Genomic DNA, 27,936 nt, shown 5'->3' with positions numbered 1-27,936 from the left:
CAAACTGATTTCTGACTTGATTGATGGCCATTTCACATACTGAGCAAGAAAATTCAGAGTGAGGTGCATTATGAATCCTACACCACAATGGAATTAATATGTTCTCTAAACGCATTTCACCATTCAAAATAAGCTGACTCTCGATCATCCACAAGAAGCTTAGAAGAGGATCCTTGCTCTCTGGGACACTGAAGCTACCTTCTTCTGTTTCTGGCCTGGGGACATCCCAAAAGAAGATTTTTCCCTGCGTTGTCGATTCCATCCTTGCTAAGTACTTCAAGCAATGCATTTCATCATGTTCCTCTGTCTCATGGACTCGACATTGCCCTGGTCTTGCAAACTCGGACAATCTGCGTGGATAAAGCTGTGTATCTAATCTCCACCAAAGTTGAGGAAAATCAACTTGTTGCTCCTCGTGAAACTGTTGCCGCTCCATTGACAAACCTTTTCTTTTTGATTTTTTGATTTTTTTTTATTTTTTTGAATTTTCTATTTTTTACTTTTTTCGGATTTTCTATTTTTCACTTTTTTGGATTTTTCGGAATAAGAGAGATCTTGAATATCTCAGATTCAACTTGAAAGCTCAATTGGTTCCAGCTTGCTTCCTTCTTTCGTAAGTCCAACTGACGATCCAACGATCACCTTCCTTCCTCTGCACCACTTCTGTCGAGAGTTGAAGATGGCTTTCCACTGATCTTCCTTGGATTCAAGAGTTCGCATTCGCTGTCAGGCACACCTAATTGTATTAGCTGTTTAGGCATTTATTGCGATCATGCCCTCCTTTAGCGCCAATTCTGTTAAGCGCGGGAGGAGGGTAAAAAGCCTTAAGATGATTTCTTCAAATGCGATGTGACTTGACAAGATCCGATGTTCAAATGCTCAGCCCTCCTTCTAGCGCCAATTCTGTTGAGTGCGGGAGGAGGGTAAAAAGCCTTAAGATGATTTCTTCAAATGCGATGTGACTTGACAAGATCCGATGTTCAAATGCTCAGCCCTCCTTCTAGCGCCAATTATGTTGATGTGTTTTTTATGCACATGCGAACACAGAATAAAATACCTAAAAGGTACCTTATCCTCTCTTTAACAAAAGGAGAACCTTGGAGTTACTCCGACTGATCCTTCGGCAAGATCTTCAGCAGTCGGGAACTTTGTTCAAAAGAGGATAAGGTACCTTTTAGGTATTTTATTCTGTGTTCGCATGTGCATAAAAAACACATCAACACCTCCCTTAATGGTCATGCTATCTATCACACCAAGCTGCCCTCTAAATTTGAGAAACTTTGCCAGGCTCAAGGACTTGGTGAGAAAATCTGCAGTCTAATCTTCTGTAGGAATGTACTGCAGTATCACTGATCCATCTTCAACATGCTGGCGGATGAAATGACAATGAAGCTCCACATGCTTTGTCCACTCATGGAAGACTTGATTTTTGGCTAATTTTAGAACCCCTTGATTATCACAAAACAAGGGAGTAGGTCCTGGTTGAGACATTTGCATGTCTGCAAGCATCCTACGTAGCCAAATTGCCTCACATGCTGCCTTAACAGTTCCCCGATACTCTACTTCGGTCGAGGAAAGAGCTATTGCCTGTTGCTTCTTGCTGGTCCATGTGACTGCACCTGTACCCAAGCTGAAAACATGCCCAGAAGTTGACTTTCTGTCATCAACAACCTGCCCAATCTAAGTCTGTAAAACCAACCAGCCTAAGATCTTTGCTTCTGCTATACAGAATGCCAAAATCAGGAGTGCCCTTCACATATCTAAGCACACACTTCGCTACAACCCAATGTTCAACTTTTGGGGCTGACATGAAGCGAGAAATATAGCTCATAGCATAACTGATGTCAGGTCTAGTGGTGGTGAGATAGATGAGGCTGCCCACTAGTTGCCTGAATGAAGACTCATCCACTACAGGTGAATCTGATTTGGCTGATAATTTGAGCCCTATCACCATAGGTGTAGATGCAAGTTTACAATCTTGCATTCGAAACTTATCTAGTAGGCTCTTGACATACTTTGACTGAGAAATGAATATGTGGCTATCAGTCTGTCAAACCTCTACACCGAGACAATAATGGAGAAGTCTCAAATCTGTCATATCAAAATGCTGACACAAATTCTATTTGACCTGCATGATCAGATGTGTTGCATTGCCAGTAATGATGAGATCATCAACATAGACTACTAGAAATAGAATATCATCACTAGTATGTTTGACATACAAATTGGAATTTGAAGGACTCCTCTGAAAGCCTTGATCAATCAAGTACTTATCAATTTTGATGTACCATGCACGAGGAGCCTGTTTGAGGCCATAGAGTGCTGTGTCATGTAGACTTCTTCTTGCAAATCACCATTGAGAAAGGCACTCTTGATGTCCATTCGATGGACTTGCCATCCAAATTGAGCTGAGAGAGCGAGGACAAGCCTAATGGTACTCATCTTGGCTGTGGGAGCAAATGTCTCCTCATAGTCGATGCCCTCCTTCTGTGAAAACCCTTTTGCCACCAACCGAGCCTTGTACTTATCAAGGCTCCCATCAGCTTTATACTTGACTTTAAACACCCATTTGCAGCCAATGGGCTTCTTTCCTGGAGGAAGATCGGACAATACCCAAGTGTTGTTTTGCAAAAGACTATGTTTCTTCGCTGCCATAGCCTTTTCCCATTCAGGTACACCTTTAGCCTCTGTATATGTTTGAGGCTCATAAATATTGTGAATGTTGGCCATAAGAGCAAAATTAACTGTGTGTTGTTGGCTCTTACCTCTAATGTATCTACCCTCAATGAGCTCATCATCATGAAGATCACCAATGGTCTTGGCCCACCACTTAGGCCGGAGAGTAGAAGTACCAACATCTGCTGTAGGATGAAGAGTGCGTGGAATATCTGGAGCTAGCTCCTCTGGATGTGGATCGAGAAGATATTGAGGAAAGTCAGGGGGTGCAATGTCATGCCTGGGAGACCCCACAACTTCAGAGTCAACTAAATCCCTCCCATCAAGTGGAGCTAAGGGAAGACGAACACCCATACTTACAGCCTTTGGAGGGTGATCCTCAATGCTCAAATCAGGAGAGAAAGGCTGAAAAGGTTCTCTTTCTTCATCAAATACTACATCTCGACTGAATATGAAGTGATTAGTGTCTATATCAACCAGCCAATATGCCTTGTGGTTGTCACTGTAGCCGATGAACATCAATTTCTGACTCTTTGGATCCAGTTTGGTGCTCGTGGCATCTGGAATCCAAACATAAGCTGTAGAGCCAAAAACTTTCAAATGACTGATTTTGGGCTTCTTGCCAAACCAAGCTTCCCCTGGAGTCATCTTCTTAACTGCCTTTGTGGGAGACTGGTTCAGAAGGTAGACTGCAGTGAAGACCGCTTCCACCCAAAAGTGTTTTGGAACATTTCTATGCTCCAACATAGACCGAGCCATCTCAGTGACTGTACGGTTCCTACGCTCAACAACACCGTTCTGCTGTGGGGTGTAAGGTGTGGTAAGCTGATGCTTAATGCCATGTGATGCACAAAATTTGGTGAACTTTGTAGAACAAAATTCCCCTCCATTGTCGGACCGAAGAGTGACTATCTGACAACTAGACTCTTTCCACCAAGGCCTTAAACGTTTGAAACATGAACACCTCTGATTTCTGCTTAAGAAAATAAACCCACATGCGTCTACTAAAATCATCAACAAATAATAGAAAATGCCTGCATCCAGTGACTAATGGAGTGTTCATGGGACCACAGATGTCTGCATGAACGAGTTGCAAGACCTTGGATGCTCTCCAAGAGTCTCCATCTGAAAACGGAGTCCTATGCTGCTTTCCAGCTTGACACGCTCCGCAAACTCCATGATTCTGAGTTTGAATCTCAAGTAATCCTACAACTAGATCCTCTCAAACCAACTAAGAGAGATAGTGGACATTGAGATGCCCATATCGCTGATGCCAAAGAGTGTTGATGGAAGTACTCCTAGCTGCCATGGCGAGCTCCTGAGAACCAATAGAATCAACAAGTCTATAAAGACCATGATCCTCAATACTAACTGCAACTGTAGTGCGAGTCTCCCTGTCAACAATGTTGCACTTGTGCAACCCGAAGACGACATCCAACTGTGGTGAATGCTGCATAATCTAACTGACTGATAGTAGATTAAGCTTCATACCAAGTACAAAGTATACATTGAGGAATATTAAATCCCTCCCACCAGATGAAATCTGAACGTTGCCCTTGCCGACAACAGTATACTCTTCACCTGCACCAAAGATCACTAAATCAGTGAAAGGCATGTACTCTGTAAACCAATCCCGACGATGTGTGAAATGTCGAGAGGCTCCAGAGTCAATGTACCAGGCTGATGATTGAACATCATCAGAGGAGGTTTGGGCCATGAACGCATAGAAGGCAGATTCCTTCTGATCAGGATGCGTGGCAGAATTGGCTTTCTGCTTGGACCCTCCCTGTTTGGATTGCTGGGATGCTATCAATTTCCGGCAATCTTTCACCAAATGGCCATATAAATGACAGTAGGAACACTGTAAGCTCTTCTTTTTGGAAGACTGTTGAGGTTGACCTTGACCTTGTCCTTTCTGTTGGAAGGATGGAGCTTTACCCTTGTACTTATGCGAAGCTGAGACTGTGAAAGCCTGTTCAGTGGATGAACTAGCGCTGCTTCCAAACTACTGCTTCCATCGAATCCTGTTGGAGCAGCTTGTTGCAAAGATCAAGAAACTTCAAATCAACACTAGTAGAGGAGATATTGAGCGTATCAATGAAATGCTCGTAGGATCTAGGAAGGCTTTTCAGCGTGATCACTACCATATCCTCTTCCACCATGGTTCAACCTATAGCTTCTAACTGATCACGAATGTCCTTGATCTTCGTAAGATGTGCCTGGATAGATGACTTCTCATCCATCATGATAGAAAACAACATATTCTTCAGAAAGAAAGCTCGGCTCTTGTCGGACGTTTCATGAAGATCCTTCAAAAGATCCCAGATCTCTTTTGATGTTTTAGCTCAAGGCACTTGTGGGAGTTGATCATCTATGACGGAGAGTTTGATAAGCATGACAACCTCTCGATTCTTCACATCATGTTTGTCTTGATCATCACCTGTTGTTGTAGGACGAGATTCCTTGCCCAAAACAAGTTGATCAAGGCAACGATACTCAAAGATGGTAAGCATATGCTGTTTCCAGGTGTTGTAGTTGCTACCGTTGAACTTCTGACTGTGTTCCAACATGATGTTGGTTAATGATGCCATCACGGAAATCGAGGTTGATCGGGGTCAACTAAGTGAAAGCAAGAGACAGAAGAATCTGATTTTTTTTTAAATTAGAATAGAAACAACTGCTGAAAAAACTGAAACCCTAAAGGAGAATTCTAGCACGAATTTCGAGGTTTGGAAGAAACCCAAAAATTAAATTTTTTGCACTTAAAACAGCATAAATGGTGCCAAAAAAAACCAGCAAAAATCCCAACGTCCACAGAAATAGCAGAAATTGTGAACTGTTTTTAAATTCCAAGATAAATTTGCTGGCACAAAAATCGAGGCATGGAAAACGAGGCACCCAGAAAAATATGAGACCAAACCATAAAAGCTCTCGAAAAACCCACCAAGAATCTGAAAAAAAAATGTAGATCCGACGACTCAAAAATTGAGGCACGGAAAACGATGCACCCAGAAGAATATGACGACGACCCTGTTGAGGTCTCGAAAAACCCACCAAGAATCTGAAACCAAAATAAAATTTTGACTTGAATTGAAGGGTCAAAACCCTAGTCGAAAATTGCAGAAACCTTAAGAAAATTTTCAACCTGCAAAAAAAAAAACTGCCCAGGAAGAGAAAAAAATCTGCTTTTTAAAAAAAAAAAACAGTTTTAAAAAAAAATCTCTTCAATAAAAATTTTCGAAATTTTTAATTTCCATGCTCTGATACCATGAAAAATAAATTGAATGAATGATTCAATAATCGGATGATTACAAGGTTACAAGACGATGTTCTATAATTAGAACATAACGTTAAAGTAAAAGATTAAAGAGCTAAAAGCTAAATTAAGCTTAAAAGCTAATTAACTAAAAAGAAAAAGCTAAATGCTAAATAAAGCTTAAAAGCTAATTAATTAAAAAGAAAAAGCTAAATGCTAAATAAAGCTTAAAAGCTAAATGACCATTAAACAAGGAACTAAATATAGGTGACTAAAATATAATTAAATATTCCAATAAAAATAACATACCATTCATCAAATAATTTGCAGGAATGAACAGATTACAAAGAAGAAATTCCCTAGCCTTTATTGCAATGATAATAGCATCGATGGAGATTACATAGAAAATATTCGGTGCATATTAAGCACAAATCATTAATGCTTGTGTTGGAAGTGCTAAGCATTAATGTTACATGAGAAGGCTCCAGGTCAAAGGAAAGTATGAATATTGCTCAAGGAAATGTACCACACCATAAACAGCAACCTCACGGCATAGACAAGGGAGTTTGCACCAATAAGAAATGGCTTCATGCCATATACCTACACTCATGCCCCCAAGGAAGTATTCATGCCCAAGCAAGAAAGTGTTGCGCCAAGCAAAAGGACCCCTCTCCACCAATTAAATCCTCGCGCCATGAAATCTAGAGCGGCGCCAAGGACGAAGAGCTCCACAAGCAAGAAATAGGGCTCACGATGAAAGAAGTGATAGCCGCACCAGCTAATGCATTCCCATGCCCAACTAAAGAAGAGATGCTAGTATATCCAGCCTCCACGTCCAAGAATAACTTTAGAAATATAATCTTCCAACCTCCAAAATGGTGTCTCCAAGGAAGGCATCCATATCAAATATCTCTTGCAATGAAATCAAAACTCCCAACAAATTTGTCTCTAGCGAGATCACAAATTTGACTAACACAACCGTAGAAGCATATGAAATACCTTAATGATATCTCCAACTCTAGCAAGGGCAAATAGTCTCACTACTTAAACTAGCAATCCCTTAGGGTTTTCATCCTAGGGTTACAAGCTCCAAGAAGCTCTCCAAATTAACATGATAAAATAACCAAACATAACTCAAATAAGGCTCAAACTACTTTTTTATAACCACTAGGGAAGCTTCTAGACAATTTTTAGGTTTTCCCTCTCTTTTTAATTTAAACTTGAGCTTAGGGAAATCATAAAATGACTACTAAAATCTCACTTAAATCACCATTAAAGTCACTTTATAAACTTTATTAAACTAATTAAATAATATTAAATAATTTAATTAATTAATTCCCTTTATTCCGACTATAGCCTGGAAGAATTAAATAGGCTAATAAGTCATCCTGGAATGACTATGCAAAAGGGGACATTACATAGAGACATCATCACAAAAGAACCCATATGAATTTTCTTTGCAAAATTTTGGTATATGCTTTAAACCACAAGAAATAAAATGTTGACGTGTTGGCAATTTCAAGTACAACACCAATAATGAATATTGAGGTAGTTAATCGATATAAAAAAGCCTCGAAGATGTATACAAATCCTAGAATTGGAATGAAAGTTCATGATGAGTTTGGAAAATCTCCATCTTCTAAAATAACTTATGCAGATGTTGATGCAATGGCAAATAAAAAATAAAATGGATTATGTGAAGTAGATAAACTTCCACATTACCATAAGTAAACATGTATAAAAAATGGCAATCAAACTTCTATCATACATTTGACGTTCTATCAATTATATTCCTATTTCTAATATTTCTTCTTTATTTGAATTTGTGCCACTTTGTAATTTGTGATATTAATTTTTTTTAATCAAATTCAAGTTTTTCTTCAGCTGAAAGGAATTGGAACATATATAGCTTCATCCATTCTATGAAGCATAATATGTTGGCAGCTAGTAAAACAAAGGACATTGTATATATTCATAACAATTTTCATCTCGTCACATTCCTTAACAAACTATAAGGGGCCTAGCAAGCTTTGGGATTTGTAGCCTAAGATTAGTCACATTAACATATCAATAAATACATCGACACATCTCAATCTCGTTGAAAATTATTACATAGCAAGAGGATATTCTTGTGCATCCTCATCTAGTTTTGAGAGTTTACTAGATAGTTGTATTTAATCCAACTATACTGACTCTCTAGAGAATTATTTATATTGGACATCATCTACAAAAAAGAGGGTTACAATATGAGGAGCTGGAGCTGCAACAAAATCAGCATATTTCCAGCTGCTACCACATAACAGTCTTAGTACATATCACTGATTAATACATATCAATATATATCAATACCATATCATAAGTCAACTATTCCTAGCAGCCCTTTACATTGCTGCTAGCCTCACAGTAGTCACAGTCATAAGTTCCAATAGGTGGCACTATTTCATCTTCAAGATCAATATCTTTAACAATAGGCCCAAATTTGTCTCTTATGGCAGTTGGTTCAGTTACTTCTGGCCACAGGTTTTGTAATTTTTTATGCTTCTCCATGTATTCTTGAAGAATCTCTAGCTCTTCTACGTTAAGATTGTTTCTCCCTTGGGGGAAGAAATGAGCATTCTTAATCTCTATTTTGTAGACGATCGTTAGGCCCTCTTTAAGAAAGATCATAAAACAGTCCTTGGGAATCTCCAACATACCAAAGACCTGAAAAACAATGTAAAGATAGGTGAGTTCACAACAAAACTTGGTAAGGCTTCTTCTTTTGCCTTGGAAAACCTCTTCATTCCTCTTTTTGTAAGGCTTCTTCTTTTGCCTTGGAAAACCTCTTCATTCCTCTTTTCCAGATGAACCACAAAACTTTATTAGTAAAAGCCATCCAAAAAGACATAAATTCAGAATTAAAACAAGTCACAAAGCCAGCCAAAATTTCAAACCAAGAAAAGCCATCCTTCTTGTCCCATCCTAAACAATTGCCAAGAAATAAAGACCAGATAGAAAAAGAAAAACCTACATTCAAAACAAAGGTGTTCAAAGGTCTCAAGATGGCCACATAACCAGCCAGAAATAACAGAGATACCCACAGATTGAAGCTCATTATTAACAGCTAGTTTTTCGAATGTAAAAAGCCATCTAAAACATTTTTTTTTGGTTCAACAGATTTAGACCAAATGAATCAAAACACTAAGACCATTTTGAAACAAGACAATCAAAATTCCAAGACTTGTTAAGCCAAATAAAAATCTCCCTCGAGTCAGACAACATCAACCAGATTTTTTCAACTGAAACTTGATCAAATTTGGAGCCATCTTTCCAGCTTGTTAATGCATGGTAGCTACGTTAAGATAAATGATTGAATGAGAGATAAATGAAGTCTCTCATTCAATCATTTATCCTATCAATTATACTATTAAGAAAACTTCAAGCTATTTTATTTGATAATCATTCCTCATTTATATCAATATCGATAATCATATTATGGCATGGCACATTGGTGATAAACAATAGTTATCAGGTTAACCATCTATCCCGATCTATATCGGATGTGTTCCCAGCAAATGAAATAAGATTATTGAGTTGCTATCGGGTGGCATAGTATGCACCGTTTAATATATACAACCTTTAGTTAGTGATTGGTGTCGGTTAACATAGACACCGATTACTATCAGTTAATATCCACACCAAACAACACCGTTAATACCGATTGGCATATATATTATGTTACGTGAACCTGATTAATATCGGGCTGGTAAATAATTAAAACACCGGTTGTTAACATATGCAAAGGGGTGCGATCAAGTAGTGTCTTGATCGGTAATGTCCATAAGACATGACCGGTCAAGGCACTGCTTGATCCTCCCCTCTCATATATGTATATATCATTTGGTATTTGTGAAGAGGATATTGAAATAGATAAATACTCCTCTTACCTGCCAAACAAAGAAGATAGTCCGAATTATAATAGAGATAGATAATACATAGATATAAAGAATAAAATTAGAATACATCTTGCATATTGAATTGTAAATTGAACAACATTTACATAGTATCAGAGCCAGGTTAAATCGAACCTGAGGCTGTTCAATTTTACGTAAAATTCAAATCAAGCATATATTCAACATCTCAATCCTATCAATGGCTAGCGCTGTCAGATTTGAAGACAAACTCGGAGGAGGTGATGACTTCTCCGCATGGAAATTCAGAATTCAAATGATTCTAAAAGAAAATAAAGTCGAATCATTTGTAAAGACTGAAACTGAAGAACCTGAGATTGAACCTGACAAAGCAATTTGGAGAGAAGGAAATGATAAGGCTATCAAAATCATAGTTGATGGGGTAAGGAACAACATTATGCCCATTATAAGGAAACATGAAACAGCCTTCAACATATTCAAAGCACTTAAAGATGCTTTTGAGATATCTAATGCCAGTAGAACCTTGGCTCTAAAAAAAGAAATAAATCACATAGCCATGATAAAAGGAGAATCAATCAATGCCTACTTCATGCGAATATCTGCCCTAAGGGATGAACTGGCAACCCTTGGATATGAGATCCAAAGCAAAGAATTAACCCTCATTGATCTATATGGGTTGCCTAGCATATGGGAAACAATCGTCCAAGGCATCAGTGCAAGGGATAACTTCCCAAAGTTCGATAGGCTAAAGGCTGACTGTCTCCAAGAGGAATCAAGGCAAAATAAGAAAGGGATCAAACAGAAGAATATAGATGAAGATCTTCAAGTTCTTAATACGAACTCAAATAAGAAAGGCAAGCAGAAGCAATTCATGAAGAGAAAAGGTCGTCACTGCAAGAACTCCTTCAAAAAGGACCTCTCTCAGATTCAGTGTTACAGATGAGACAAATTTGGGCACTATGTTGCCAAATGTCCAGAAAGAGCTAAACGGGCCACATTTGCCAAAACAAGAAAATCCAAAATAGAAGAGGACTCTGAGAAGTATGTACTCTATTCAGCACTCACAAATCAAGCATCAAATAAAGTGAACTCTTGGGTGATCGACAGTGGCTCATCTAGACACATCACAGGATTCAGAGAAGTACTAGACTCAATGAAAGAGGAAAATGATGAGGAAGTAATTATCGGAGATGACTCTACACACCCTGTCAAAGGAGTTGGAACCTGCACCATCAAACTAAAGTCAGGTGTATCATTACAACTTAGAGGAGTGCTATGTGTTCCAGGCATCAAGAGAAATCTAGTCTCAATATCAGCATTGGAGGACAATGGATACAGAGTAACCTTCATGGACAACAAAGTATTGGCTTGGCCAAAAAACTCATCCATCAAGAAAGCTAAAACAATTGGTCAAAGACAAGGCTATTTGTATGAGCTATGTACAGAGCCCAACTTAGCCCTAATTCATGAGATCACAGATGCCAATGAAATCTGGCATAGAAGACTAGGCCACCTAAATTTTAGAGCTTTATCATCAATGGGAGACCTTGTCACGGGTCTACCTAAGTTAAAGCAATATCATTCAAGGGCATGCACAGGATGTGCCCTAGGTAAAAATACTAAGGGTGCTTTTCAGAATAGTACTAGGAAAACAAGTAAAATTTTAGAGTTAGTTCATTCTGATGTATGTGGACCTATGTCCATGCCTTCATTGGGGGGATTTCTATATTATGTAATATTTGTTGATGACTACTCTAGGAAAACTTGGATCTACTTTCTGAAATGTAAAGAATCAGAAGAGATCCTTAATAGGTTTAAGGAATTCAAATCACTAACAGAGAACTACTCAGGAAATAAAATTAAAACCCTAAGAACTGACAATGGGGGGGAATACACATCAGAAATATTTAAAGAGTTTTGTAAAAATTCAGGGATTAAGAGGGAGTTAACAATACCTTATAACCCCCAACAAAATGGGATAGCTAAAAGGAAAAACAGGGCAATAGTTGAAGCTGCCAAAGCTATGATTCTTGATCAGAATCTAAATATCAATCTTTGGGTAGAAGCAACTAGCACTGCTGTATCTATTGAAAACAGATGTCCCCACTCTCATCTTGAAGATAAGACCGTTGAGGAAGTCTTTAATAAATCAAAACTTGATATTAGCCACCTTAGGATATTTGGATGCCCTGTCTATATTCATGTACCTAAGGAGAAAAGATTAAAACTAGAGCCATCTGGGAAAAGGGGAATCTTTGTAGGATACAGTGAAACCTCCAAGGCTTACAGGATCTATATACTTGGTCAAAAGAATATTGAACTAAGTAGGGATGTGATCTTTGAAGAAGACTTAGCCTTCAAAAGAGCCCAAAGCTCTCTAGACCCTGAAGTCTATATCCCCACCCCTAACATAGATAGAGATCCTACTCCTGAGCTTCAGAGGGAGAATCCTAAGGAAACTATAAGTGAAACTCAAAGTCCACCTAGAGAAAACCTCAAGAAAAGACCACTATGGGCCACCAAAACTGTAGCAGAAGCTCAGAAGTTTGTTGCTCCTCCAAGAACCTTCAAGGAAAGCAAAAGGCCTAACAAATTCACTAGCTATGTTGCCCTTATGAATGATCTCTCTAAAGACGAACCAAACAATGTATCAGAGGCTCTTGAACATCAAGTATGGAAGGATGCCATGTCTGAAGAGTATCAATCCATTACGAAAAATGATGTTTGGGAGATTGTTCCTAGGCCAACTAAGAAATATGTTGTTTCATCTAAATGGCTTTTTAAGATCAAACACGCTGCAAACAGTAGTATTGAAAAACACAAGGCTAGATTTGTAGCTAGAGGGTTCTCTCAAAGAGAAGGAATAGATTTTGAAGAAACTTTCGCACCTGTTGCCAGATATACATCAGTAAGAGTTGTATTACCCATTGCAGCAGCTAAGGGGTGGAAGGTACACCAGATGGATGTTAAGACAACATTTCTAAATGGTGAGATCTCAGAAGAAGTCTATCTAGAGCACCCTGAAGGATTTGAAATTTATGATGCAGTCTCATGTGTGCAGACTCAAGAAAGCTCTCTATGGGCTTAAACAGGCTCCCAGGGCCTGGTAGGAAAGAATTGACACCTATCTCTCAGGACTAGGCTTTTCTAAAAATGATGCAGATCCTAATCTCTACTACAAAAGAAATAAAGGTGATATGCTAATGTTGATTTTATATGTTGATGACTTATTAATCACAGGAAATGATCGTCTTGTAGATCAATGCAAGAAAGATCTATCCAAAGAATTTGATATGAAGGACTTAGGACTCCTTCATTACTTCCTAGGATTGGAAGTATGGCAGATGTTCTAACCAAACCTCTTTCCAGGGTGGAGGTTGATCACTTCAGAAAAGGTTTAGGTATGATAGAAAGGTAATTTGCTTTGTAATCTGTATTTACATATCAATAAGATGTTTAATGTGTAAACTTCTTTGTCATGATAGGACATTTTGGGGTTTTATCCCCTGAGTTCATATCTAAGAGGTGACGATCTCTCATGATAATGAACACTTGTATGGAGACATTATAAGGTGACGATCTTATAATGTCCAAACCAGTTATCGTGGTGGATCTCTGGTGTATCATGGATGAGCCATGATTGTGTTGTGGTAAAACATTTATATGAAATGTTAGTGCACCTACCACAACTTGGATAAAGATGAGAATTGAATATTTTCTCATATGATTATCCTTAAGTATTGTGAGCTTAGGCAATACTAATATCACGTGCTAAGGTGATTATCCTATCATCACAAGATTGATGTGATGGACTTTTGTATCATGTGTTTAGGTGATACTTCATATCATGTGATTAGGTGATATGATTTCCTAGAAAGTTAGATTGTGTAAAGAATGCTAACTATCATTTAAATTGTGATGCTTGATACGCTACTCTCATTTATCTTACCTAGCTAAGAGGGAGTGTTAATGCATGGTAGCTACAGTAAGATAAATGATTGAATGAGAGATAAATGAAGTCTCTCATTCAATCATTTATCCTATCGATTATACTATTAAGAAAACTTCAATCTATTTTATTTGATAATCATTCCTCATTTATATCAATATTGATAATCATATTATGGCATGGCACATTGGTGATAAACGATAGTTATCATGTTAACCATCTATCCCTATCTATATCGGATGTGTTCCCAGCAAATGAAATAAGATTATCGAGCTGCTATCGGGTGGCATAGTATGCACCGTTTAATATATACAACCTTTAGTTAGTGATCGGTGTTGGTTAACATAGACACCGATTACTATCGGTTAATATGCCATGCCAAACAACACCGTTAATACCGATTGGCATATATATTATGTTACGTGAACCCCGATTAATATCGGGCTAGTAAATAATTAAAACACCGGTTGTTAACATATGCAAAGGGGTGCGATCAAGTAGTGTCTTCATCGGTCATGTCCATAAGACATGACCGGTCAAGGCACTGCTTGATCCTCCCCTCTCATATATATATATATATATATATATATATATATATATATATATATATATATATATATATATATATATATATATATCATTTGGCATTTGTGAAGAGGATATTGAAATCGACAGATACTCCTCTTACCTTCCAAACAAAGAAGATAGTCAGAATTATAATAGAGATAGATAATACATAGATATAAAGAATAAAATTAGAATACATATTGCATATTGAATTGTAAATTGAACAACATTTACACAGTTGACCTCAGTAAGAAAGATTGAAACATCTTTTACATTAATTGGGAAGCCAGAATTATTCAAAACAGACTTCAACATTGTGATTGAGTACATCCTTTTCTGAGATTCAAGAATATTGTACTCTTGTTTGAGAAATTCCCAAGATTTGAGAAGACCAAAATCAATGATATTTTTGAAACCTGTAATACCTTTCTTAGCTCAGATTTTAACATAGCAGCCCTGAGTAAGGGAAAGAGGATTACCAATGTCCCCTAAGGACAATTGATCTACAGTCGTAGCAAGATTTGGACTTCAAGGAGAGAGCATCCTGGTTACAAATTAAGGTTTAATATCCCTCCAAGCCTTCTAGATGTTGTTTAAGATTACTGAGCCAAAGACCTTTACCTCAAAATCTCCAAAGAGATAGTCATAAAGTGCAGGGGGCTCCAGGATTTGCTCTTCTTAGGCTTAGAGCGAGCAAGATTATTCCTTATCAATATCTTCAATGGTTCAGGACCAACAAAAGATTTAATAATCCATTTAGTAGCTAAAACTATTCACTGCATTTTAAGATCTTTTAGACCTAGACCACTTGTTGATGTGTTTTTTATGCACATGCAAACACAGAATAAAATACCCAAAAGTATCTTATCCTCTCTTGATCAAAGTCTCTCAAATGTTGAAGATTCACATAAGGATCACTTGAGATAACTCCAAGGTTCTTCAATGTCGGGTCACTACATGTGGATAAGCACAGTTAGTCGTTGTGATTGTTGTGTCATCAAGGGGCCTTACGTTGTACATGAATGCTTAAATTGCTGGAACTTGATCATCTGATGTTGCAATCTTGTGATGCTTTTTGTCCTAAACTAGCTTGAGTTGAAAAAAGGGCAAAAGGAAAGGATTGAAGAATTCTATCCTAAGATCTAAAATGCAGGAAGAGAGTGAATGATTCAATGGAATCCTACTGGATGAGGTCTCACCATCAAATTGAATGATTTGACACGAGCTTAGAGCAATCTTCTAAGGGATAATTCAAAGATGTTCAAATCATTACCATCAAACATTGATTACCATTCAAGTTCAAAGATGTTCAAATCATTACCATCAAGCATTGATTACCATTCAAGTTAATGCATAAACAATGGACGTATAACATTTGAAGTTAAGATTGTATAATTCCAGTTGACCACACAAGGCGCACTTACAATCAGCAAGAGGCTAGTGGTATGGACTAAACGGATTCCACACAAACGCATTCAACAAATTGCTCCATTCAATTTAATAAACATGAAAGCAAATGAGAAGTAGAAACCATAGGACTTATTGAAATAACGCATTTCACCATAACTTCAATGAAAGAGTATCTCACTTATGAGTCTTAAAAACAATTCCTCCTCCTAATCTAGCTTCTAACCTCTAAGCTATCTATTCTTCTACTCTTCACTAATTCTATGCTACTAACTATCTTCTATTTTGTTAACTATTGTATCTTTCTATCATTAACTTCCTATTCTCCCTTTTACAAATGAGGGACTTGAACCTTTTAAAGTGCTCCCAATACAATTCAATGGCTCAGATTGATTCCCAATCAATGGCCAAGATTACAAGATAGAAACCCTAATTAGGGTTTGTTACAACAACTCCCTTTGACCAATGAGAAAATTACAGTTAGGTTCAACATTGAATGTGAACCAATGAAATACGAGGGTAGGTAGCTCGAAGTTTGTGTCTCCATAAGATGAGTCAAATGCATTGCATCTGGACATGCTGATGTAGAATCTCTTGATTGGTGGAATGATGACTAGGATGCCATCTCAACTTGCTTGTAGACTTGATAGATCATCATGAAGGAATGTTGAGCAATATCTCTTGATACTCAACATTGTTCAGTTTGCTCTTATGTGATGATGATGATTGATCTTCTTTTATTAATGATCTACTTGATGAACGTTGCACCTAGTTTGAATAAACTCCTCAATGTACTAACTTTGATTCTTGGATTCCTGAAGGGCATTCAAGATTGTAAAACTTTCCTTCATCATCATGTAAGTTATCTTTCTTTCATGCTCCAAGGCCTTGACTTTGATCTTTGCATTGCAAGTCTTGAACTGTCTTTGATTCCTTACTTAAGCACCTCTTTGTAGCGTGAACCTTGTTTTGATATTGTCTTCTCATTGATTCCAAGTCCTTCATCTTTGCAATTTTTTGAATCTTCTTCCATCATTCCTCGCATTCACTCCTTGCACTAGACCTGAAAAAGGACATAATCTTAATCAAAACACCAGAAATGAAACAATATTACACAAAACTTATGCATCATAAAATCTTTTCGAATCTGGTCAATAGTCTCCCAAGGCTGGAACTGATGTTGCTTGACTTGTAATCTGATCAAATTATGCTCAAAATAGAATGCCCTAGCTGAAGAAATTCACCAAAATCAGGTCTGATGATATGCAGATTTCACCAAATTTTGTCTAGGTTGTCTTTAAATCGAACTGAAAATGCTCCTAAGTTAGGATAAAAGATCTTCAAATCAATCTCCCCTTCCTTGAGAATGCATTTTGATCAATGAAATGATCAAAATCTCTTGTTAAAATCACTAATGTAGATAAAATTCGCCCTTCAAAATTGTGGATTCTGAGATGCAAATCAGAATGTAGTTGCACTTTGGTGATGTAGTTCGCTGGTCTTTCAAATTTACAGATTGAATTTGTTAATGATTGCTTTGAATGATGCTTTTGCAATGAACATAACACTTTCTTATATAGGTGTTGGAGGCATAGAGATGTGTCTTTTCGTTTTATCTTCCCTTAGGCTGACTTGTCTCTTAAAAAAACATTTTAATTTGCATTTATGCTGGGCACTCCACACTTGAAGGCCGACTTCCTCATCATTTGATCTAGGTGGCTTTTTAGGACACCTTTGCAACTTTTGGTGTAGGCGGATTTTCATAACACCTTTGCAATCTTGTATGGAGGAGTCATTTGGAGATAGCTTTGCAATTCAACACTTGATCCGATTTTTGAAGGACCCTTGCAAGATGTTGCTTGTGGCAGCATTTTGAGAGATCTTTCAAGATTTTCTCTAGGCGGCATTTTGTGAGACCTTTGCAATATTTGCTTCATGGCGGAAATTCAAGGCACCTTTGCAAGTCATGATTGAGGCAGATTTTGGAGAGACCTTTGCAACATAGCATCAAGGTGGATTTTCAACTCACCTTTGCAAGATTAGTTGGAGGCGGATTTTAAAGGGACCTTTGCAACTTAGGTTGAAGGCAGATTTGGAAAGACCTTTGCATGTCATCCTCTTGGGTGAATTTTCAAGGTAGCTTTGCAACATTTGCTTGAAGGCGGCATTTGAAGACACCTTTACAAGTCATCATCATGGCGGATTTTCAAGGTAGATTTGCAATATTTGACCTTTGCAATATTTGAATTTGTTCGGCCAAATTAGATAGCTTTGCACATCTCCACTTGATCGGCCAAATTAAGTAGCTTTGTAAACCAAAGCATGGTCGGCCAATTTGACTAGCTTTGCAGTTCTCTTTCATTCATAGCATCTTGACTTCATCAAAGCTTGATTTTTACAAACCTGAAATTGTTAAGCTAACATTTATCATAATCGATCTTTTGGGTAAACTCATGCCTTTGTCAAGTTTCACATCAAAACCCTAGCTCATGCCATCTCAAACCCCTAATGTCCTCTACCTTGCAAATTGACAACCTTTTTGCATCTTGACAATCCTAGCAACTTTGCGAGTTTGACACAACCACATCCTTAAACTCATGTCCTCTCACAAGCAATGGCGAACAGCTACTAAACCTACTAAGCTAAAGACTAAGCAAAGCAAAAAAAGTGGGAGTCCCCATTTGCAATGGGGCGATGTGTGAAAACGTCACAACACCACCCAAACCCTTGGGTATGCAACACCATGACCAATTAACTACATGCCTCTTTTTGTTTCTTTTTCCATCAGACCAAAGAAAGTCCCTCAAGATTTTTCGCAGCTTCTCAAAATGACGGTAAAAAACTAAACTTAAGAAAAATAGATAGAATGAAAAGCTATCACCTTTTGAATTATCTGAACCCTACCAACACAAGACAAGAGATGAGTTTGCCAATTATGGTGCTTTTTTCAATTTTATTATACAATCGATCCGACATATCAATAAGTGAAGGGGAGATAGCAAAAGGGACTCCTAGATATTCACTATCTTGTCCAGACCAAACCATTGCCAATCATTATTTTGAAGCTCGGTTAGGAGGGATATGGTCCCACTTGAGAATAGAGGATTTGTTGGAAGAAATCTTAGCCCTAGAGGCCACACAAAATATATTCAATCTGCTCAACACATTGGAAAAATTATTCTCATCCATCTCCACAAACAAAGCAATGTCATTTACAAATTGGGCATTTAGCAACCAATAACCATTGGACAAAGTGATACCATGAACAAGGGAGAAGTTAGATCAGTCCTTAACACATAATACAATGCATCAATAGCCAAGGCCCAAAACAAAGAGAGTTAGGGCCATAGGACACCTTTGTCTAATGGATCTTTGTAGGTGGATGGGGTCCCTAAGAGTACCATTAATGTCAACTTGAGTGGAGAAATCTTTGAACAAGACATTTACCCATCTACAAAATTTGGGGGAAAAGCCAAAAGCTATTAACATATCTAGGACGAGCACATTCAATCCTGTCATGTTGTAGGAACTCTTGCAAGTTCTGACTTAAATTTCCAGCTTTAGACACTTAGGAATTTTGTCGTACAATTCTCGTGCAACCTCTATGTACGCTGATCTGAGTTTTCAGTCCGATTTGTTTGTTTTTTTTTCGTATGATTTGAATGCTTGCAACTAACACTACAATGTCTAAGCAAAGAACAAGAGCCAATTGCAACTTCTCTCGGTCATTTCAAATGCATTTATCAGAAATTTTACATGTAAATGTACACCTACAGCCAATTGTCATTCCCACAAACACTTGGCATGCAACTAACAAATTAACTTATAGTAAATGCACTATGTATTCCTTCGATTATTCAATTGCTATTCATAATACACCATACCCAGACAAAAATGGATTGCTTGGCAATGAAAACCCTTGTCTTTTTGCTGCTGCTGAAGGTGTACGGCTGCCTTGGAAAATGTGCCGGCACTCAGATTGAAGCCTATGTACCCTCTGGTTGTTGTGTATTGTCTTCCTGCACCCCTACAACCCCCCTCTAATTTTCTTAGAATTTATTGACAGCTGCAAGCATGAAATCGTACTTCTAAATAGTATGGCTACAACTAGAAAAGTACGGCTGTTTGGGATTGATGCCACACGTGGTAAATCCCTTCACAAATTCAGTCTCTCAGATTTGCAGATGTAGATTCAATGATCAGCACAAAAACAATGAATTTCTTCACCAATTCGCTCAATGAAAACTTCTGAGTGAAGCTCTCCCTATAGGCTGCAATTCGGTAGATATTTCACTACTTCAGAGCAGCAACGCATTGAAGATTTGCATGTTCTCCAATGGTCTAGAAGTCTGAAACCCTAAGTTTCATCCTCTTCCAAAGAAATCAACAATTTCACAGCATAGTAATCATAATAGCTTCAATTCTCTCACGGCATTATATATTCTCCACAAAAAGTTCAATTTTCCTCCATAAATGCATTAACTAATATTAAATGACATTTAATATAAAAAGTGCACCAAGTCATTTAATATTTGCCTTGATAATTGAGCCTCATTAATTAATTCAAAATGGCCCCATCTCATGATGCCACAACCCTCACTTAAATTATATTATAACTTAATAATATAAGCTCAAAACCATTAATGTTTATTTAAACTAAATAAACATTAATTTCCCCACTATTACTCAACATATTTGAGTGCCGTCTGAACTAGGAGCTGGCATGATGAAGCTGCATACGACCATACCCCTTTACTAAAAATAGCAGGGGTCCATCTCTAACATCTCTGACTTACTATAAATAGTAAGTAATGCATACGGAGTCCAAATGCAGCCAAACCTACAAAACTCTGACCACTTGAGAAGTTGCATCCGTCAAAGGACCCTCTATCCAGCCTTATAAGCCCACGAGGGTCAGTAATAGGCTAATCCCACTAAATATCTGATGTCAACAGGAAGGGGACATCACACATGTGCCTTCTCAAAGTCCAATAATATCAAATTTTCCAGTATATATCAGCCCTTGATAAAACCAATCTGAGAAACAAACACAACTTTATCAAGTATATTTGTTAACCTTCTAGCAAAAATTTTAGCCAAGATTTATCTAACACATTCAGGAATGTATTAGGTCTCTAATTTTTTGTTAGACTTTTATCCCCAATGTTGTGACCAAATCACACATCGCCCCATCACAATGGGGACCCCTCTTTGCTTTGTCGTAGTTTTGAATAAAGTGTCAAATTCTCTTTTGAGATAGCCCAATACGAAGTGAGCTAGAGCAATCCACCTTCAAAAATCAAAAAAATCAAAAATTTAGCAAAGGCATGAAAATGAGAACTCGTTCTAGGCTAGATCACTATTCGTTCTAGACTAGAACATCAATTATTCCAAGCTAGATCACTACTTGTTCAAGGCTAGAACAGCCTATCTTTTACAATTGCATTATCAAGTCGTTCTAGACTAGAACACCACTCGTTCTAGGCTAGAACACCAAGTGTTCAAAGCTAGGAAGCTAACCGTTCTAGACTAGAACACCATCCGTTCTAGGCTAGAACACCTTGTCCTTTGACCAAACGCATATCATCCTTTGACTATGATGATCTACAACTAGATCGATTTCTCTAATCAAGCTAAGTTTGCCTTGAGATGGAGTAGGAGGATATCACCTCGAACTTCAAAAGCAATGTAATTCATTAAATGAGGTGTGATGGACAAGAAAATGAGGACTTGCTTGATTCATGTGAGCTATACGTTCGAATTGGTGGACTTATTTGTGCAATGCAAAGTATGATAGCGCCATCCTAAGTTGAATTTCAAACAATGCAATTTCAAAGTGCATTTAATATGGATTCCTAAGCTTAAGGTCGATTTCAAAATGATGATTGAAGGGCATTAAATGCAAGGTGGCATGCAAGTAAATGACATTTGAAATTGATTGCCATGATTTTCAAAAGATCAATGCAGACCATTAACTTTGATGTAGTCGGTTGATCCCCATTCAATGCGATTTTTAAGTTCGAGGCTGAGCTGAATGATGATTGTAATGTATTTAATTTACATTTACAAATGATTGAAGGCAATCACATTTTAAAGGGTTCAAAATGCAAAATTCGAAGTTGCTGCATTGACATTGCATTTAATGTAAAATCACTGCACAAGGGAATCCATTAAGACGATGACAATAAATTGGCTTGATCAATCAAACTTATTAAATTCAATGAGGCCAAGCAATTGCATTCGATGATCCGCATCGTAAAACTCAAAGTCTTTTACATACATCGATTGCAATCATTTCATGGATCGTGCCTTGTATGTATCTCAACGCATTTGATCTAGGTGGCGATTCACATAAATGTCAAGTTTTATAATATGATGTTCCCATTCAGCTATGCAACATTGAATGATCATGAGCAGATCGCCCTTATTGTTTTGATTGCAAGAGCTTTAAATGAAGTTGCCAGACGATTTGTGACGAGGTATCGACCTCATTAGCAATTATAAACCTGAATTGATCATTTCATTCGATCAATTCAAAATTCACATTGCATCTAATCAGCAATTCAACTCTCAGTTTAATCATCAGCAATTCAACTTTACCAACTAATTGATTAGTAAGAGACAGCAATGCGATTTTGAGATTGACGATTTGTGTTTTCTAGCCCAAGTTGGAATCACATATGCACAGCGACTTTGAAGGCAAGCAATTTAATCCAAACACCGATTGAAGATCATCATCTTTCACATACAGCAATTGCATCTTGAGCAACAGCAAATTCATTCTACATGCAGTGACCTCATTCAGAGATCATAGTTTATGCTTGATTACATTCTAAGCTATTGGCGAACTTGTCTCGTTTGAATCAGCCTAAAGATCGATATTGCCTAGGAAAGGGTATTGATTTTGTTCATCGGTAATTTGCTTTTGACAGCAAATTTGATTCCAACCATTTCTCATTCGATTATTTTACAGCGAATGTGTTCCTTTGATATCAACTCTCAACTGAGCAACAAAGGTGATTTAAAAAGAAGGCGAATTTGATCTTAACACAGCGAATTGGCACCAGCAAATCTGAACTTAACACCGCGACATCAGCATCACTTATATTTGTTAATGCCAATATTGAATCAAGAAGGCAATAGGATCGATATCAAAGATTGACAGAGATCAGCAATCAGTCACAAAGAAATATTCATTTGGAAGACATTAGATTTAGCCAAAAGGATCACCAAAGTCGAATTTCAGTTTCTCATAAGGCAATTCACAGGGTATGAAATGGAGCTTAGTTGGTAATTTTCATATAAAATAAGACTGTGTTCAATACTGATCCAGCTTCTTATCCATCATTTTTGTGTGATCTTGATTGAGAAGGTCTTTTTTTACACTTTGATCATCTTAGAACTTTGTAAACAATTATCATTGAGTGAGGTTGACCATGATCAATCAAAGATTAAGGATGTAACCTAGGGTTTTAAGCTTATCATTCCAAGATTAAGATTCCTAGCTTTCCTAGCTTAAGTGATCAATTCCTATTTGCATTTCATGAAACTAACTTAGACACCTCTCACAGGTACAGGATGGCTAGAGCAAGACAAGCCCTCATCAAGGAAGATTCAAAGAACATCATCATGGAGTCCAAAATCACATCATTTTGGGGCAATGTGGGCGATATCAACCTAGGCCAGATTGACATGAACAACTTTCAAGGCCCATTATACACTACCAAACCGACAGGATGCTCCCGAGCGAGGATGGATAGCAGCATTGTGAAGGCGGCAGACTTCCCTTTAGCGGTGCGGTGCAACAAACTCATTGTGGAATGTGCTAAGAGTTATGATCCGAGTAAACGAATGATAGTCGCACCAGATGGAAGAGAGCTTGCCTACCTTTCCGAAGATACAATCAGCAAGGCTTTCTATAATATACCCATTAATTTTTATTTTTTTTTATTAAGATTACACACGCAACCACACCCGTTAGGGTTAGAATAAGAAATCCAAAACCAGCAAGCAGGAACCCTACACCTTTTGATCACTGAGAGCCCAAACTGTGAGGGTGAGAGCATACGGTAGCAGGGGACCGTTAGTAATGAACTGCTGAAGTACTGAATACAATAATGGGCAGCAAGCCAGCCCCTTCCGCTTGTCCACCGGGCAAACAAAGGAACTTGGCGGTAAACCAGCCAACAGAACAACACTCCAAAACACAAATCACTCTACCGCAATATTTCAGCGGAAGGACTGAACACACAAAACAAGCTCAACTCAATCGCTTATGCAGCGGGAGGATCATTACAACAGATATCCCTAACCGCTTATGCAACGGGAGGACTGAGCTACAAATATAAAATATAAACGGCAAGCCAGCCTCTTCCACTTTTCAGTGGGAATGCTTACAATCCAGAAATGGTTAGTAGTACTACTACTTAACCTTACAATATAGAATGAGAAGATTATAGATGATGTCCAATATAGATTACAACAATAACCAACTATCAAATTAACTCAAATAAAGCCACTACTGCTGAACCAAAATCTGAAGTCAAAATATGCATGACTAGCCTCAGCCGACAACACCAAAATGATCATAACTCACTCAAATGAAGTCAGAAACACACCAAATCAAATGCGAATGAAAGCTATAACCTGGTCAGTGATACAAGAACACAAAACCTGCAATCCAATCGCCTCAAAACAGCAGCACGCATCCCAATGCACCTTTGGAATGGTACAGCCCAGCTAGGTGGTACGATTTGCAATTAAAAATCTAACTCTCCAAACCAGCAGCTATAAATTTGTAAACTATATCGCCTCTGTGCCACAATCGGATGGAATCAATACCCAGAATGATTGGATCACTTGGCCAAGAGGTATGAACGAAATATAGTTTCAGCAACTCCGCGACCAGCAGCAAGAAAACACTCCAAACCCACACAAAAACACCCCACACTCAGCAAATCACTCACTAACAGCTCTGAGAATACAAGAACACAACTAACTACTATCTCACAAGTACGAAACTGCTACTTAGCTAGGAAGCCACACTTCAAAGCTGAGATTTCAGTCACCAAACTGGCAACATAACAGTATAAAATTTCCAAGATGCCAAATGAGAGGCCAAGCACCTATATTTATAGATTTCTCCCCTTGAAATTTAAATGCAAATGTTGCCCAAAATCTATTGAAACTCATTTCATTTCATGTCATTTCCTCCACTAGACATGGCGTCCACTTTCCCAGTCTCCCTAGGCAAATTTCTAACTTTTTCCTAGGTGACAACTTGCAACATAAAAATAATATAAACATGAAATGTTTTATCATTCTCAACGCCACCTGAGTTAGAAAAATAATAATATTAATGGCAGATATTTATCCTTTTCCCTAAGTCGCCCACAGTATAATTAATCAATAATAAAATAATTAAATATTAAACCTTAGGATAAGGAAATAATATTTAATTAAATACCTTATAACCCCAATATTGATTATCATCAAAATCAAGGATGAAACTAAGCAATCAAGACCACTGAGTTGCGTTGGATCAAGACCCTGTCTGAGACTGCTAAAAATAGAAATGCTCAATACTGCCACTTACTAAAAATAGTAATTCATGAAATACTGCTCCGTCAAAGCATGATCTTCGCACCCAGAGAAAGATCTTGGAAAGCTCAGTAAAACTACACCATCCAAACAGTCAAACCCTAACTTACTAAAAATAGTAAGTTCTCACTTCACTAAAGAATCAAATGCATGTTATGCCACCCTGAAGTTCATGAAAAAACCAAAAGGAAATACCATGGGAATGTCATGAAAAGTCTGTAATACCTTCTCCTTCAACTTCGATTCAGGTAGAAGAAGGATCCTACCCTTGTACATAATCAATCTATCAACCAATCTGTATTTTTCATCATGAAAAGTGCCCTCAATGATGCTAGTTGCAAACTGATTTTTGGCATAATCAGCAAGCAACAAGTCCCTCCAATCAGCTGTAAGCTCACTCATAGAGCTCAAATGGGGTCTTCAGGAAAGAGCATCTGCCACAACATTATTTTTGCGTTTGACATACTCGATGTCAAAATCGTAAGCCTGAAGCTTACTCACCCATTTCTACTGCCTCTCATTCAAGTCCTTCTGATGCATGAAATGCTTGAGGTTGTTATGGTCGTTTTTTACTACAAACTTGCTTCCTACCAAGTACTGTTTGAACTTGGCCAAGGCGTACATGATTGCAAGCATCTCCTTATCATAGATAGAATAAGCTTTCTCTGCTCCTCTCAGCTTTCTGCTCTCGAATGCAATGGGATGCTTATCCTGCATCAACATAGCTCCCACCCCTTCTCCTGATGCATCACATTGAAGCTCAAAAGGCTTCGCAAAGTCAGGTAGAGCCAAAACAGGACATGTGCTCATGAGTTCCTTGAACTTGTCAAAGACTTCTTGGGCCCTATCGGACCATGTGAAAGCTCCCTTTTTCGTGAGATCTATAAGGGGAGTAGCCATCTGGGAATATCCTTTCACAAATCTCTGATAGAAACCGCACAAACCCAATAACCCCTTCAAATGTGTTATACTCTCTGACGGGGGCCAATCAATGATTGCCTTGATTTTTGCAGGATCAAACTTCACCCCTTTGGGACTGATGATATGACCAAGGTACAGCAACTCTGTCATACCAAATTCACATTTTGATTCTTTAGCAAACAAAGACTCAGATTCCAAGATACTGAGTACCTCATCCAAATGTTGTAAGTGTTTGGCCCATGACTTGCTAAAGATGAAAATGTCATCAAAAAATATGAGCACGAACTTCCTTAGTTGCTTCTGAAATATCTTGTTCATACAAGATTGGAACGTAGCAGGGGCATTAGTCAAACCGAAAGGCATGACTAGGAATTCAAAATGCCCATAGTGGCATCTGAAAGTTGTTTTCTCCACATCTGATGCTCTCATCCTAATCTGATGATACCTCGATCTGAGATCGATCTTTGAGAAGAAGTTGCACCATGTAGCGCATCAATGAGCTCATCAATTCTCGGGATAGGATACCGATTCTTTATAGTTTTCTGATTCAGTGCCCGGTAGTCCACGCACATGCGCATGGTCCCGTCCTCCTTTTTCACCAAGACCACAGCCGAAGCAAAAGGGCTCTTGCTTGGTCGTATGTAACCCATATCAAGCAGCTCCTGGATTGCTTTCTCGATCTCATCCTTTTGCTTCTTGGGGTAGCGGTAAGGAGTATTCATTACCGGTTTTGCTCCTTATTCCAACTCAATGATATGCTCAGCCCCCCTTTCAAGTCTTCCAAGAGGAGGATTTTCAAACACCTTACTCCTCTTGGTAATCAAAGCTTGAATGTCTTCGGGATAGCTCCATTTCTCTTCTGGTGATTTGGAAGGCATGACCATGATCTCGGGAGGTCTACCAAGAGGTGGTTTCCCAAGGACCTTACTTTTGTCTGTGATCAATGCTTGAATGTCTGCAGAGTAGCTGCCCTTGTCTTCCAATGGATTTGACGGCATTATCAAACACTCGGTTGCCCACTCCACTTGGTTATGGCGGATCAGCCTCTCCATCCTCTTCAATGAAACAACTCTAAGTCCACCATTTGACATTCCCCTCAATACCACCTTCTTCCCATCGAACATGAATTTCAGCTCCATGGTTTGCAAATTTAATGTGATCTCACCAAGAGATCTCAGCCACTGAATCCCAAGGACTGCATCATCAGTCCCACCAATGCTAACCACAAAGAAGTCATCTCTAATTTCATGAATTCCTAACTTCAGAGACATGTTGGAAATCATTCAGTTGCAAGATATAGTGGAGCCATCAGCTACCATGAATTTGAAGCCTTCTACTTCCTCAGCCACTAGCCCCCTCTTTGCAACAATTCTCTCATCAATGAAATTATGAGTTGCTCCTGTGTCAATGAGAACAATGACACGATGTTCTCCTAGCACTCCCCGAACTCTAAAAGCCTCATTCTTGTGAATGCTTGAGAGTTGAGCAACTACTCCTCTATCTTCTGGTTCATTTCCAAGCCCTTCAGGAGTCTCTTCATACTCGTTGTCCTCAATTTCAGTCTGTTGTTCTGAAATTTCAGAATCTGATCCATCAGCCGAATAGCACTCCATTTGATGTAAATTGCCCTTCCCATGACATTTATGTCC

At 38.2% G+C, this 27,936-nt stretch overlaps 1 protein-coding gene across 2 annotated transcripts in view; it reads right to left on the bottom strand.

The window, feature by feature from the left end:
- The window catches only part of LOC131069737 (probable leucine-rich repeat receptor-like protein kinase At5g63930), a 132,795-nt gene that overhangs the window by 8,707 nt on the left and 96,152 nt on the right, over window positions 1-27,936 (bottom strand). Inside the window, exon 4 of one of the 2 annotated variants that reach the window (XM_058005275.2) lies at window positions 7,974-8,635. The exons of the other annotated variant lie outside the window; for it this stretch is intronic. The gene's annotated coding sequence lies outside the window, so the exon portion shown is untranslated. Of the gene's footprint in view, window positions 1-7,973; window positions 8,636-27,936 lie in introns of those variants that run through there. 2 annotated transcript variants of the gene reach the window in all.

Source organism: Cryptomeria japonica, chromosome 11 (genome assembly GCF_030272615.1).
Source record: "Cryptomeria japonica chromosome 11, Sugi_1.0, whole genome shotgun sequence".
In the NCBI taxonomy this organism is placed as follows: Eukaryota; Viridiplantae; Streptophyta; class Pinopsida; order Cupressales; family Cupressaceae; genus Cryptomeria; species Cryptomeria japonica.
The sequence above is the reverse complement of the archived record's forward strand: the minus strand, read 5'-3'. Positions and strand labels throughout refer to the sequence as shown.